The 16,356-nt window shown below is 43.7% G+C and overlaps 1 protein-coding gene across 4 annotated transcripts in view; it reads right to left on the bottom strand.

Moving 5' to 3' along the window:
- gulp1a (GULP PTB domain containing engulfment adaptor 1a) overlaps positions 1 to 14,121 on the bottom strand; it is a 67,452-nt gene extending 53,331 nt beyond the window's left edge. The window contains exon 1 of one of the 4 annotated variants that reach the window (XM_076747470.1): positions 13,839 to 14,121. The gene's annotated coding sequence lies outside the window, so the exon portion shown is untranslated. The remainder of the gene's footprint in view (positions 1 to 13,838) is intronic. The other 3 variants (XM_076747469.1, XM_076747475.1, XM_076747474.1) reach the window with 3 other exon arrangements.
- Between the last annotated feature and the right edge of the window lie 2,235 nt (positions 14,122 to 16,356).

The following is a 16,356-nucleotide window of genomic DNA, read 5'->3' as shown; positions in this document are numbered from 1 at the left end:
TTATAACTGCTGATGACTTTGCATAATGTGTGTGTGTGTGTGTGTGTGTTAAAGCAATCTACCTACAATCAATATAAAACAATGCCCTTTGACCTTTAACAAGGCCCTTCACTGATGTTCACAGAGTGCCTGCACATGTGCCGATGGGTCCAATCCACAGTGAGCGGATTGGACGGCAGTAAGACAAGACAGTAAGACATAACCTCAATGTAATGAACAACACAAACCAAATGAAGCGTAAAGGCAAAGCCAGCCTGTTCATACGTGTCGTCCAAGTTCGTCTGAAGGCAAGCTGGTTTTTAATGACGGCAGGGTGAGAAGCCTGTGCCACAGAGGGACGACTGCTCAAAAATGGTCAAACGGTCTTTCCTCAAAGATGTAGTGTCGCACACATTTGTACAAACCGACAGTGACCAAAGTCAATATGTGAATAATGAAAGAAAAGAGAAGAAAAAGAAGTTTAAACCCTGTCTGCTGTCTCACCTCTGCACCTCCGGCCAATCGCTGTGTGAAGTCTGCTACTTGTTGGATGATTGATTTTGTAAAGTTATGGAGATTGTCGGATGCAGCTCTGCCAGTCTTGTTATCAGAAAGCTGTGTGAGGAGGATTCAGACAGCGGTCAAACATCTGACGAGCCCTTTGTTTGAAGCATACTGATGCCGTGTGGACAGACTGAGGTTGAGCCGAGCCGTCACTTCTGCAGGTCAGGTTTTACCTATTCATGAAGAGCCGCGTATTTACTGCAGCCTGATCATGTTATGAATGGATAAACACGTACTGACTTATTGATTTTGTCAAACATGTCTATCTAAGTGAATATAATGGATTTGAGTTTTACAGTCTTGATTTTCACCTGCAGCCAGACACTGAAAATGCGAGTGGCGTTTGTACAACGAGATCTGGAGGTTTGCAGAAACATGAACATGCGACTTCTGCCACCTAAGGATCAATAAAACTTATCTTTAAAATTACAGCCGTCGAATCATGAAAACAGTAAGGATGTAGCTCAGGAGGCGGAGCGAGTCGTCCACTAATGAGAAGGTCAGTGATGCCAAAAAGCTGCCATGTAACATGTATGGTAAGCTTGCATGTTATCTGTCATCTGACCTGGGTTTATTGCTGTTAACACACCATCAGCTGCTAACAGTGGGCCTATATCAGACACAACCATGCAAAGGCCAGTCTGGAAGTGTGATCTGACATCGCTGCATGGTACAGATTGTTATGGCTGATGCACAGTTGGCAGCACAATCTCCCCTCATAGAAAAAAACAGGAGCTTAAATTTGATGAGTACTGACTCAAGATGGAGACAGAATCGAACAGGGGAGAAGTAATTATATCTGGAGTCATGAGTGCGAGTGAGGCAAAGCACATAATTCAGTCACAAATTTCATTTTTATAATTCTCTCGGGAGAACGGTCTAGGCGGCGGTGGCGGCGGGCCACAAAGTCTCTATCCAGTCAAGCTCACATCAACAGTCTGAGGAGTCGCCCTCCAGGTCGGTATCTCTGCTCCTGCACAAAGAGCTAACCCGGACTGCTGTTAGTGCCGCAATTACACACTAGATTTCCTCACTGGCCTCATTTTTGGCCATACTGACAGAAAAGCTTTCCAAGCAACCAGCGACCAGGCAGGAGAGCTGGATACAGCAAAAAAAAAACCCAAGAGACTGAAAGCCATCTCCATTTAAATCAGGGGATGCTGTTCTCTTTGGTGGTCTGCGGGGAATTAAAATGGGCCTTCTGACACGCCGCCTTGAGGCACGAGGTACGTTGTCCATTATCCTAAAAAGCAAACTTAAACCTGATTCAGGTGCCACATCATCATCATCGCGTTCCTCTGGATGAGTCTGAAAACTGCTTGTGGGGGCTCTTGCCTCTGAACTGTGGTTAGAGGGCAGACCTGATATTTGCATTTCACTTGGTGATTACTCCCAATCAAAATATTACTTTTAAATATTTATACTCTTGCATTCTTATTAAATCGTGTATTTGATTTCATTTGTGATTGCAGAGTTAACTTGCAGTTAATAAGGTAATGGGAGGCCATGCTGTTTTACTTCTGCTATCCTTTTTCACGCTGATTATATTGATGTTTTAATGCAGTATATTGTTGTATTGTTATCATTAAGTCTGCCTCTACAAAACACGATGTGGTAGATTGCTATGACAGCACATCAGCATCAAAAATGTCCAGAACAGAAGCTTTTTGTGAAATGTTAAAGGTGTCATTCATTGTGACAAGCCCACAGGGAAATATCAAGCAACTGCAGCTTCCATCAGCTCAACGGACCTTTAAAATGTCTTTCAGCTCTGTTTTAGTTTTATGGCGCACAGCTTTTACCGGTTTGGTTCACTCTCACTGCTCTCATCACTGTCATTTCCAGCCAAATCAGACAGCCGTTATCAACGGGAAGAAAAAGTTCTACAAACCCACTGTACGCTACCTGCTCAGCACCCAGCAGTAGACAGACAGTTAGCAACTACCTGGATGACAAAGCGGAGCATTTAGCGGCTAAAGAGCCAGATATTTCCCTTGGGAGACAAAAACAGAACTAAAGGGAGAGTTAAAATTTGACTAAGAGCCAAAAACAAGATCAAATGAGTACTTGTGTTGCTCTGTGTCTGTTAGATGTGTAAATGCATTAGTGTTTGCAGCCCGGTCTCATTCCCAGGGCCGACGCTTTGTCAGACCCCTCAGCGTCTCATACTGATGCACCAGGTACCCTTTAGTGTCTGTATGGGACACACCAGGCTTTCAACTAACTCCAATCTAAATCCATCCACGGCAATATCAGACGCTCGGAGCAAGGTGAGGCATCCCCAAATGGAGGAAGGCGAGGAGGATGGATGGGTCCAACGCATAACTTTCACCCAGGAGACCAACCTTCATGCAAGGCAAGAAAACAAGGAGGAAAACAATCTTTTCCTAAACCTAACCACGTAGTTTTGATGCTTAAACCGAACAAACTGCTTCACAACATTAACCACCTCTTAGAAAGGCCTTCTGGCACGAAGGCTTTGTGCATCACGAGAATGAGAAGTTGATCTCTGTAATGATTCATCCAGGTCATGGTGCTTCTGAGTGCTGTCCAATCATCCTGCACGAGGACAAATGCCTGGGACTCCCCACCAGTCAGCTAGAACTGAAGAAGCCTCTTGGGTGAGACATGAAACATCCAGAACCACAAAAAAGTCCAGTTTCCTTTGGAAAGCTTTTAGAAGTTCTGCTCATGTATGACTTGAGCAATCAAAGTCAAATTGGTGGCCAACGGTCAGTTCTGCTGACCTGATCGGGGGGTCGATAAACCACTTTAGAAAACAGTATTTATACTACCACCACCTAGTTAAAACTGGCCATATCTAAATCTGAAACCTTTCTTTTTTGTGCTCCTTGGCTTTAGATACTTGATTATGTAAAAGCATGAGAGAGAAGAAGTGTCTAATGAGAGAAGAGGATGGATTTCATCAAAAATCCACATAGAAGGTTGTTGGTGGTTTGTTGGCAAATCTTCTGAGTCTATAGAATATGTACAAGTGAAGGGACTGAAGGAAAGAAAAATAACTGAGGAAGCCTCTTACAACATAGAAGGAACATTCTGTTTACTGTTATTTCACTGCATGCAGAGGAAAACTGCGCACAGGTCGACATCATTAAATGATTCCCTGCTTTTTCTGTTTCTGTGAACGAACCACAATAATTTTGGAAAGTGACAAAACTAAGACAGCTGAGTATATGTCAAAGAGATAAAAAGGGTTTATGCTGTAGTCGACTTAGAGCCCAAACAGCAGCAACAGAACGACACTGAAATCCTGACTGTTTGCACAGGGAGGCGGCATTGTAATGAGCCCAAATAAATCTAATTAGTTTTAATGTGAATGATCTTTATGGAGGAAGCTTCCAGGCTGATAGTGTGGAAGAAAATAAATAATGTGCTTGAGAAGGATAAGTAGTTTACTTCAGCCTTGGCAAAACATCTACCACACATAAATAGCCATTCAGGCCTGCGAGGATGAGATATGCAGTATGCTCTGAGAGTGAGCAGAGAAATCAGCCTCCCAACTAAAGTGCTAAACAATTCCAATAAAACACACATAACTCCTGCCAATTCATTACCAGGAGGAGGATAATGCAGTCATGTTGTCTCAAGCGGATAAAAAAAATGCCAGCTGCAAAGCACTGAGGCCAGCCCATTGAAATTAATGGTACTCATGAAGAAATAAAAGAGCCATAAAAAGCGGTCTGTTTTCGCCCACAATGGGATGACTTCTTGAATTAACTGGGGACGCCTTGGACAGGCGTATGCCAGTGATTTCTTTGGAGGTGCTGGATCAAGTAGACATTCGTTCTAAAGCCTCAGCCAAATTGGAACACCAATAGCGACAGTGTTAGTCTGTCTCCCTGCCTGATTTGCTCAGAGCCATCAGCTCTAAATGCCGTTTGTCAGCTTCACAAATGCTGAACACAATCTGTGATGGCACATATCTGAAGCCTTCATCTACACTGTGCTTCTCGCTAATGTGACTAAGCACGATGCTGGGCAGCACGCAGAGGGGCCGGATATGTCAAATTTCTATATGTTTGGGATGCCCAGGCTTTGAAATGTCACAGTACAATGTTTGCTTAAAACACATTATGCAGCTGTCACCTGCGACTCTTCATCTCTCCACGTCGCCGTGGCAGCACGTGCTGCTGCACTCCAGCCATGCAATATTTAAATCTGCCCCTCTGACAACAAAAAGTACAGAAGATGTACACGTTTTGATGTGTTGCCTACTTCAGCCTGGGGCCAGATGTAGTACAAACTGTACAAACACACAGAAACCATGCACACGACATTCCCCAACACAAACTGGTATTTATGAAAGAAGAATGCGCTCACTGCATGCATGCCTCAAACCAGGTGCACACGTGTGATAACGAGGAGGTGGCCATGAAATATAGCGTGAGAGACCTTGCAGCTGGCTGTTTCACCGGTTGTGTTATTATTCTTGCAGTCTACACAGCGTTCTGGAAAATGTTACTCAGAGGCGCATCTATAACCTTACTGTTTGTGAGTGATCACTTTATTATTAAAGTAAAGTATTATTAAAGTCCGATTCAGCAGGAGCTCTATAAACTAATCAGTGATCAGCCCCTGCAATGATGCTTTAAAGGTGCATGTGATGAATTCGAATAAATCTTATCATAAAATTAGCAGTGTGTGGTGGCAGCTGCTGTCGGAGGCTCTTCTTTGCTGTTCTTCTCACTGACACGCCTAATGAGTGGTGAAACAGGCACAAGTATCCATATGCAAACTGATTTTAAGGGTGTTTCCGCAGCCATTTAAGGCGAACTGTGGGAGCGGAAATGAGGCTCAGGCAGTTTCACAGTGACTGAGATTTATGAAGCACATCCATGTGTGCGTGAGGTTTTATAACTGTGACAGTTTAACTCATTTAATGCATCTGGGCCCAGCGGTTGGTCGGTAACCTCAGCGCTGAAAGCTCCCCGTAAAGAAAACTGTTTGAGGCAGATTGTTTTAGGATTTTTCATACTATGCTGATATTTGAAAAACAAACTATGACAATATGGGCTGGTATTCGATTTATTCAGTTACACTTCGTATTCGTTGATAAGCATAGTGACCGGTCAAAGTGAGGCACAGCTGGGTTAACGGAGAGGCCTGTCCTGCTGTCCTGGCTTGGCACAGCTCCAGTGCAGGACGGCGGTTTCAGGAGTGAGTAATACTCCCTGTTACACAGCTGTGATACTGTCTCCAAATAGAGCAACTTCTTTTTACTTTTATTTGAACAGACCTGGCGTCGAAAGGACAGTTTTAACAGCACATTATGTATTATCCAATATTTAAGTACTGTAACAGTTCTGTAACTAGAGGAGGATATGCTGGTACTCTTTCCACTGCTGCTACAGCCATGCACATAAAGTGAAGGAAGACAGTGTACTTTCCATATGTACTGTACTGTATTACTGCTGTGGCATAAGCTTTAGCCTCCTGCCCTGTATGCTAACAGCTGGGTAAAGACAACAACATGCTGTCTCTCCTTCTCATTGGATGTCTTTCAGGTGTTTTGTGCTGCCCTTTTGTTTTAATTGGTTTCAGTGACTCACTTGGCAGCACCTTTTCTTTCAGCCAGCGAGTGTTTTCACTGAACGTCTGAGCAAAGTGAAAGAGTGAATTTGGGCATTCTTGTCTGAGTGGAGAGCTCATTCTGCACTACTGTACGGGCAAGCCATGAGTCAAATAAGCTGCCACGGGGTCTTGATCATGCACAGAGCTGCAGGGAATACAAATTTAATCCTAAGCGAACAATATGCATCACCCTGTGGAGAGTTTAACAAGTTGGATTTCCTCAACAAATTAAAGGTCACGTCCTGCGAACATGTATGGGAGCTCGCTGTCAAGATAAGGACGAAGGTGCGAGGAATGATGCAAAACAGCAAGCCGATTTAGCATTCAGTCCACGCATCCGCTGTGTCTACTTATAGTTACCGTAACTATCAAATTTTGATAGCTATGAGCGCTAATTGTGAGGAGCCATGTTTCTCATCCCATTTGCTTATCTCTTACAAAGCCATAACACATTCATCAGGAAATTACATTGCAGAGAGACTTCCATTAATCAAAATGTATTATGACAAGCTATGCTCATTGACATTCAGCCGTGGGCCACCCTTCAATGACACGAAGACACGGTCACAGGTTCACCTTGCAACGTTTAAACATTGCACTGTATCTACACAAACATAAACATCAGCAAATGTACATTGAATGTCAGTTTTTCGGGGAATTTTTGCATCACAAATGCACTGGATTCGTGCAAGGCGGGTAAGGAAGTGTAAGAGAGCGAGGCAGACACCCAGCGTGCAGCGCCGCACACAGAGACAAAAACGAACAACACATTAAACCAAATCAGCGGCCGTGATTTGCCTCAAATCAGAGGAAGTCTAAAGTCACAGTTTGAAAGCAATAACATAATGAGGCTGATGGGAGCTCGCTGCTCATCAGCTCGCCTGCTCATTTTCTTCCATCGTCAGCTTCCCTTGTCTCAGCAGTGATTTACTCATAAGATCAATCTGACCGACTCTGGAGACGGTGAAATACATTTCCTCCAAATGTCAGCGGATAACTGACGGTGAGGAATACAAAAGCACCTTTTTGTCTTTGCTCACCTTTTGTCTGTGATAGCAGCCAAAGCTTAAAGGGCTGTGGGAAGAGATTAGAGACGCTGACTCACGTCGGACTTTGACTCCAGAGAACTGCACATAAATCAAACATTGCTGCAAATTACGTCCAGTTTGAAATCTCAAGCAGAAGGCAACTGTCAGAAAATTCATCTTCAACGATAATCAAGAAATCCTCTAAGTCCCGTCTCAAGCAAAAGACACAAACATTCTTCAGTTTGTTTCTGAAATGTGAGGATTTGCTGCTTTTATTCAAAACTTGGTTTGAAGTTGGTCTTAAGACGCCACCTTTGGCTCTCGGAACCTTTGGTGAACATCATCATTACTTTCATTATTTTATGACGTGTTATGAACCAAGTAATTGAGAAAATCATCAGTCGATCCACAATGAAAATAATCATTATCTGCCCTCTAACACTGTCTGGAATGACTAATGAATTTCATCACTTTGGTGTCAGGCAAATTATCTAAAAACGATAAAATGATAAATAATTAATGACATTCGTCTCTATCTTTGACAGTTATTGGAAATGATGAATTGATTAAAATCTATTGATTCATGCTTAATGTAATAACTCTGAGCAGTCCTCAGATTATCTGTAAATGTTCATCTCACACTCGACATTTATGAGCGCATGGGGCTTTTCATTCCAAGTTTGAGAGTCCTCTGTTCTGTTTTCTCTGTTTTCGTCCTCACGCTGTTGAATTCAGGCATCTGTAGAGCGTGACATCAGTTCATAACAACTGAAAACACGACTGCCGCAAAATACTGATAAAGTCGATAAATTAAGAGGTAATGAATGAATGGTTACTGATAAAAAGCCAATTTGTTTGTAAGGATTCAAAAACAAGAAATCTTAAATTCTACATTTGAGTTATATTTTGCCAGCAGACTCAACCTGTTTGTTTCTGTCTATGGAGGGACTGCGTGTCTATGAACAGATACGAGTTTACAGTTAATTACAACTCACTCTCGACATTAAAGAGCTCTACATCAGAATGTGTTTGACCTGTGGTCCTTCTGCTAACACTTGTCGCCTTCTTCACAGAATGTGTTGTTCCTGCGCCCCCTGGTGTGTCGGAGAATACCGCAACAGGTAGCACATTCAAGCATGAATGCCTCTCTGCATGCTCATAGCTCAGCTGACCATCTGCAGAGGCAAAAGCACGAGCGAACACAAAACTTAAAAGCCTCCGAGGATGTAATGAGGCTGTTGGCACCTATTCATTCTGAAGGATCAAACGCCAGTGGGGAAACACGACCGACCAATCGCTGAACGATGAAAACTGCAGGTGCAACAATAATTCGACGGTCACATGCAGGGTGACAAGACTCCAGCAAACCTGAGTTCAGACGTTTTAGCATGACGATGTTTAGCAGCCTTTTTCCTCCACTCAGGGACAACAGAATGTATGGAAAGTGATTTCTCGTGTCACTGAACACGGTTCATGAATATGGCCACAGTGAAATCCCAGGGGTTTGGCAACGAGCCACGCTCACACGGAGGCCAAGCACAAACATCTAACAAATGAAATGACTTGGTATCTTGTTGTACACCCTGATATTTCTTTTAAAATGATGAGTACTGCACAGTTACACACAGTCTCCCCATACGTGAGGGTTTGGTCATCTGATCAGAACAGATCTGCACCGGCTGACCTTCTGGTTCCAATGGCATGTTTCTGCTGCCTACCTTTGTGTCCGCTTTACCCCTGACAATTCAGTTTGCCACCCAGCACATTTCAACTACGACTATATTTGCAGCTGACCTTTCAAAGTGCTACCAACGAGGCCGGCACGGCATGTTGCATAAGCGGGCACTGTGAAGAAATCATAACTCTAAAAACATATCGCAACCATGGGTGGAGAAGTATTGCATTACTGAGAGAGCTCTCGTATGGACACCTTGAGTATTTTACAGAAAAAGTCGTTTCCACTGCGGTCTGTAATGTGGCATCTTAGGAGCAAGGCCAATGAGATGGTTCATTTATCACCCTGAGGGTTTTCATTAGGACCAGCGCCTTGTTTCTTTCACTTATTTGGCAGATTTATTTACCCTTGACTCATTTGGCTTTTTAAGGAGGAGGTTCGACTGCTGTAAACAGCGTGTCCAGACAAAAAACGCTGTGTTTAGAATCTAATCTTTCTGAGTCGACACAGTAAAAGCCATACTGATGAAATTTTATAGAGGATACTCCGAGTAAAGCGTTGTTGCAATGGAAACGATAAACCACGTCGTTGAGTAGGTTTTCCTTTGCTGCACACCACGTCCTTTTCGACTGGTCTCCTCATGAATCTTTGGCTTAAATTTGCTGGATTTGCTGGAAACGTCCTCTTTCACTTGTTTTTGTAAGATTCCCAGACATTAGCACCTGAGGGTACCTTTTTATTCACACTGGGCGGCCATCATTGTGTCATCCGAACAGGTTCCCAGCCCCCACAACTCTGAGCCCAAACAGATACAAACACAAACCCACCCCAAAAAATGGGTTCCGTGAATGCAGCATCCAAGCCCATTTCAGCGTCACTGTTAATACAGTGTGGGTCCTTTAAAATGATCTATGTGGAAGAAACTAGCACCAACGTGCTATTTTCAGTTCAAACATCAAAGAACTGAATGTAAAATATACCTTTTTAAGTGCCTGGGACGTACGTTAGATTATTATTTTTTTCTCCTAGTGTGTCTTAACTTACTTGCAGAATGACACATGATATGAAGAACAAAGAGGATCCATTACTGCTGGAGAGGAGCCTCTGTTTCACGACACAATACCAGCCTTCTCCAAGAAACAGCAAGACAAAAGAAACGAAACACGTGTACGGAAAACAGGCAGCGCCGCGCACAGACTCGAGGCTCCCTCAGCTGTCTCATCTGCAAAAGCCCGTGATTAATTGAGATGTATAATAAATGCTGAGAGGATTAATCCAATCACAGAGATGGCGAGACAGAAGGCTTTGACATTTGCGGGAGTGAACACCTTAGACCAGCAAGACAAAAATATCAATTATCTTGACTTAGGCAAGTCACTGGTGTGGTTTTAGCCCGTAAGAAGGATTTAGTTTTGACACAGACATGATGACGATAAGAAAATTGAGCCAGTAATAAGCATCCGTGTAATCTTCCTGCTCAATTTTGATTCCTGAGGTAACGGCTGCAATGCTCATAGTGGATGAAAAGCTGTTTGATGTTTCCGACAGCGCGTGAGGCTGAAGTCACTTCAGCTTTCCAGCAATCCGACAACAAACGGCTCTGGGTGGAGAGATGAACTTGTTGTAATAGAGATTTCGGTGACAGTGAGGAAGGGGGAGCATGGGCTGATAGTAATGATGTTATCAGTCACTGTGTGATCTCGCGCTGATAGATGAAGTGTCGGCTGAACCCTCTGAAGGCAGGCTGTGAGCGGTAAACACGAGAGCTGTCAACATTACAGGAGCAAGACGCAGATTTTCAGAACTACCAACCTCACCTGCAGAGAGGTCATCATGTCTCAGACGCAATCGATCATTTTCATTACGGTAATCAGCCATTTTCTGCATTATCAAAGAGTCTGACAGACAAGCAGATGACACCCGTCAGTCTACTCAGCAGGCGTGATTAGTCTTGATGATGCTGATGATGTTGATCAACAAAAGACACTTCATGTGTCTTGTTCATCTTGTAACCCAAACGAATCAGGAATGTCGCAGCACACAGAAGTCACAGTTTAGGAGTCCCAGATGGGACAGAAGGATCTGCGCCGCCATAATGTGACTGACCTGCACTCCAATTCGCTTGTCGTTCCAACTTCAGCACCTGTTGTTAAAGGGAAACCGCGAACCAATCACATTCAACCACACTGCCTGGTATCCAGGTGTCTACAGTGTTTTTTACAGTGACGCCCTGCCGTGACAGGAAAATACGCCTCTACCAGTCGAAGACATTTTAACTGTTAACGTTAGTAGTCTAGTAACATGTTAAAATGTCTAGTTTTGTATGATATTCAGTTATTGATGAATGGCAAAGAAAAGCTTGACAGGCTAGAACAAGAAGATGTTTGGCTTTTTTTTCCACTAATTTTGCTTAGAAAAGGACTGAAATGACAAACTGATAATCAAAATAGATCACTTTATCAATCACTCACTTCTGCTCTAAATATAAGGTTATTTAAGCTTGTGCTGCCTCAAGCAGCAAAGGCCACATATTTAATGAGCGAGGCCACAGTTTAAACCATCATCTAGAACCTACAATGAAAACAAGCCATCAGGATGTGTCTGATTCAGCGCAGCAGGTGACTGATTGTGTTCAACACCTCAAATAAGCGACTTCCCGGCAGAGTCCCTGCTAGGTTTTGCTTAAAGTCAGTGTCTGTGTACACGTTTAATGTTGTCTGTTTAATGTACTGACGCTGAAATCTGAACATGTCTGCTGGACTCACAGCTTACTCTCTTATTCTTTACAGTACCAGCTCTGATGTCCACTGAGGATAAACGCCATAAATCTGCTGAAAAATCAAATCCAAATGATGCACCTAATGACCAAAATGTTAAGAAACAGGGGCTAAACAAGCTCGCTACATGACAACCTTACACTTCCTGTTTACATCATCTAAAGCTTTCATTCATTTCAAAAGAAAAGGAAAACAATAAGAGTGACAAAACACAGAAAATCAGCTTTTTGTTTGCGTGGTTCTTCATAAAAATACACATTTTGACAACACTGAGGAGCAGCATGTCCCATCAAAATGACTCTTATGTCCTGTGTGCACTGACTCTCTATCCATTCACATACAGATTAACCACATGTCGAACTGAGCTTATACAGTACTACTAATAAGCCAAATAATGCCTGAAAATAACAGTATGACATTCCAAGCTACGACATGGCGCCATCACCCCTACAGCCTGTAATAAAAGGAGAGGGACCTGAAGAAAGCTCAGAGTTCAGAGGGTTCATTGACATCAGAGGGACCTAAAACACATTAAAAATGTCCCCTTCCACCTGCGTGCTCGCTGCTGCTGCTTCCCCATCTCAAAGTGCACTGCAAAACCTGACTCTGTGTTTTCTGTGTTTATCATATTCTCCAACAACAGTGAATTACAGGCACTCTGCAGGAGATTTTTTTCTGCCTCTTGAGCATTTGCAGCTTTAAAACACTGCCAGCAGTCCCCAGCGTTAGGATCTGGGGCACCGTTCATGCTCTGTGAATCAAGAAGTGCGTTAGATTTCAAATGCACCTGGATGGACCCAAACGACAGCAGGCTGCTTTACAAAAGTCAATATCACACTGCTGATAGATATCAACCACGCTCTGTGGTGAGCAGAGGACTCGTCAAACACACAGGGTGGTGGTCAGAGGCTCTGTCATTTCATTTACACCACCTTTATTTGACTTGGCTTGAAATCTGATCTCCACCTTGTTTCAGCTCTGGCAGAAGACTATGATGAACTGCTGTCCTGCAATGCAATTTGTGGAAAACTAATTCATGCTGAATTTCAGAGCATATGAGCCACTTGGAGAGTAGCTGATCAGTGACTGCCACCAGTGGCTGAAAAACCAGAGCCTGCTCGGTGGATATTACACCATCAACCTGTTCAAAGGCAGCCTGAGATGGAAACACGGCGTACATTTGTCAAACGGTTACTGCTGACTTCAACAAGTCTGCAAAACCTTCTGTTTCACAACCACAGAAAATGGTGACTCCACAGCCATGAAATGAGAAGTGTGAGACAGAAACCAGAAGTACTTCATAATGAGATGCTGATCCATCCTCAAGGTGAGGGGTGGATCCGTTGCGCAAGTTATTAATATCTCACAGCACACAATGGAAAACAATAATGTAGGCAGTCTATCTGACAAGTGAGGATGAAAGGTAAAAGCCAGTTTAATAGATCCTTGAGTGTCACTCCTGTCAATATGCCTCTCCTGTCTGGGAACACAATAAAAGCGACGCGCGCGCTCCACACGCACACTGCACACACAGCAAATACGAGCAAAACTCTGAACCGGCGCCTCGGAAGATGTTTTATATTTGATCACTGCCAACAATAGATGCGTTTGAAATGAGGCAACTCAGCCTGGGTCGTCCTGGGTCGCGCCTTCTCGTTTGCAGGCACAGACAGAAGTAGCGTTTCTTATTGCGCCTCCATCATTAACCACAGAAATGCAAGAAAATCTTAGGCGCAAACCCAAACGACATGTTTTGTTTGTTGTTGTTGTTGTTTGTTTGTTTTGCAGCCTAAAGCAAACAGCCCACTGACATGAGCAGGGGGCAGACTGCGCAGATGACACTGTGTCCACCGTATTTCTGCTTCAAAAGTCTCAACGACTGAAAGCTTTTCTACCGACAGAGAGCGACGCACTCGACCGCTCTCCGTCCACCTTGCACGGACTTGCGCAACAAAGTTTCCCGTTAGCTCAGGAGTGAATTTAACACGGAAACACAAACGCAGCAATGTTCCGTAACTGATTAAACCATGAAAACATTACGCTCAGCACTCCGCAGCAGCGGTGTCAACTTCGGCGCACAGCGTATCTACGGCTCGGCCAGCACGGCTGCACCGACACACAAAAGATTGTTGGCAGCGGCCGAGAAACTCGACAGCTGAACTCCGATCAGCGGTCAGGGAACGTCAGCCCCCTGACAGGAAGGAGAGGAGCGCCCGGACTTACACTGGAAGAAGAAGAAGAAGAAGTCCGAACAGTCCCGGAGGAAGCAAAAACGCAGCCCACGGTCCTCAGCGCTCCGCGGCCAGAGCTCCACATCCAGCAGTCTTCATTCCCTCTCCTCCTCCTCCTCCTCCTCCTCCTCAGCTCGCCTCCTCTACAGCTGCTGGATAAGTTTGCTGACGTCAACAAGCACTCAGTCTCAGCCGGCAGAGCTCCTTGGTCGCAACTTGAATAATACATGGAAAAGGAGGGGGAAGACGCGAGCGGAAAGAATCAGGGAGGCAGGGACCGCATTAGAGGCGACCCTTCCGCGACAATGGCCATATTCATTAAACAAAGAAGAAAAAGAAATGAAGAGGAAAACGGTTTCCAATCTGTGCAAATGGGAATAAAATCGACACATTGCTCACATTTCTATTAAGATTTCAAAACACACATCTTGTGGATGTCGGTGCTTCACGCTTTTCCCTGGTGAAAAAGTTCGGTGGGGGGGGTTTCTGCGTCATTTGATATCCAAATATCAAATAATGGCCACCTCAGTATTCACCAGAGGCAAAGACTGAGGCGCAAAGTTATGCAGCTGAGCTGAAACCAGTGAAATCAGTGGCGGACTGGGGCTGCAGGAGGTCGGCCACCAGTGCAGAGAGTCGTGATGCATTCAGGGTGACACGGTTCCAAAGCCTGGATGAGGTCTGAATGCTTCAATGTGTGACTCTGATTTAAAGTGTAACTCTATTAAAAACACATGAGCGACTAACTATTTAACTATTTAGAGACACGTAGAGGCACCTAACTCTCCAGCATGTAGAGCAGATATATGGCACTGCATCGAGTTTTCTCCATTTTAACAGCGCCCATTAGTTCACAACGTGACATTTTCCCCACTAAAAAGGCACCTCAGAGGGATCTTTATCGTACATTAGCTCAGAGGGCACTTTGACAGTGTGCTTTCCAAACATGGGGGCACCAACGTGGCCATCACATCAGCAATTTATCGATAAGATTTTGGCATATTAATCCCACAGTGGGGAAATGTCCAAAGAGCTAGCTGTTAGCATGTAAGTACCTCTGTTCACCCTTCACTCTTTTTAAGTTTTCTAAGCCAGCACACAAATTAATTCAGAACATTAGCTGGTGTAATGCTAACCGGCTAATGAACACGGTATTTCTTATCCAAAGCCATTAACATTTAAGCAAACAGACAATTGATTATTTTATGATATTTAGTCCTTCTGAAGTCTATTACTAAGTAAATTAATAAACCAGTATTTAGTCAGATCCTCAATATAAGTCATTTTGAAATGTGTGTTTTGGGGGGTTTCCAAAATGAATGCAAAGTTTTCCAGGAGCCTTTATTTGTGTCTAATTCTTTTCCAAACTTGAGGCAGCTCAGCAGGCTGCATCCTAAATCCACCCTCCAAACTTAGGAGGCGAAGTACTAAGATGTCCAGACATCTTCACTGCAGTGAAAGCTGAGGCCCACTGCAATATGACAGAAAGATTATAATCATCGGGAATGGCTGCAAATGGGCTGGGAATAATTGTGGGGTTAAAATCGATAATTGCGTTAAAAGCATTTTGAAACATTTCAAACATTTTGGTCCAACAGTCGAGTAATTGGAGACCTGACCCAAGCATGTGTGTTGGTTTGGGAGCTCTTCCATCTGATAAAAGCATCATCATGATTAGGAGACATTTTTGTCAATTTGGCATGCGTGTAATACTTTTTAAACAGATTTTAGCAGTAAACTAAAGCTGGAGTGCAGGACTGTTGCATGTAAATGAACATCCATCACAATGAAGTCCACGCCGAACACGTTCACACAATGCTGATGAAGCCTGCGGCCGGGTAAACCTCTCCGTATTTCACAGTTTTTAAATCAGGAGTCTGATGATATTCCTACGCTGGTGCACCAGTATTGATGTGTTTTATGCCAATGATTGGTTTCCCAGAGCTGAAGGCGGGAGCAGTGGATTGGACCACAGCAATTAAGAGTATGCTAAAGCCTGGGGGAGACGAAGAGTTCCTCACTGCACGTTTAAAACATTACCTGGAGCATGTGTTCCCATGCTTCATGCTCGATTCTGCTATCAAGTTCCTCTTTCCACACAAAACTTAAATGAGAGTGCCAGAATCAACAGATTGAATAAGTTCTGTACGATGGAAATAATGAGACTGTCAAAGGGAAGGTCAGGGAAACCGGAACGGTGGAGGAAGTGATTTGTTAAACATAAAGAAATTAAACAGGTGTATGTTAGCTAACCCCAGCTGATTAGCAAGTTCTGTAAAAGATGAAAATATTCCCTGACTATAAAGGTCATTTATGGGATTTGTCCCATTTTCAGCCGGCAAATACCGCTGAGTAAAGATCAGAAGGCAGTAAAACACGAAGGTTTCTGTTCCATATTACTGAATTACTTGTGATAAAAGTCCTGTCAAGTACCAGCTCAGCTAACTCTGAAAAAACTATATTGATCAAATATAATATCAAAGGACAAGCCCACATGTTTTCTGTGTTTT

Source organism: Chaetodon auriga, chromosome 13 (assembly GCF_051107435.1).
Source record: "Chaetodon auriga isolate fChaAug3 chromosome 13, fChaAug3.hap1, whole genome shotgun sequence".
Lineage (NCBI taxonomy): Eukaryota > Metazoa > Chordata > Actinopteri > Chaetodontiformes > Chaetodontidae > Chaetodon > Chaetodon auriga.
The sequence above is the reverse complement of the archived record's forward strand: the minus strand, read 5'-3'. Positions and strand labels throughout refer to the sequence as shown.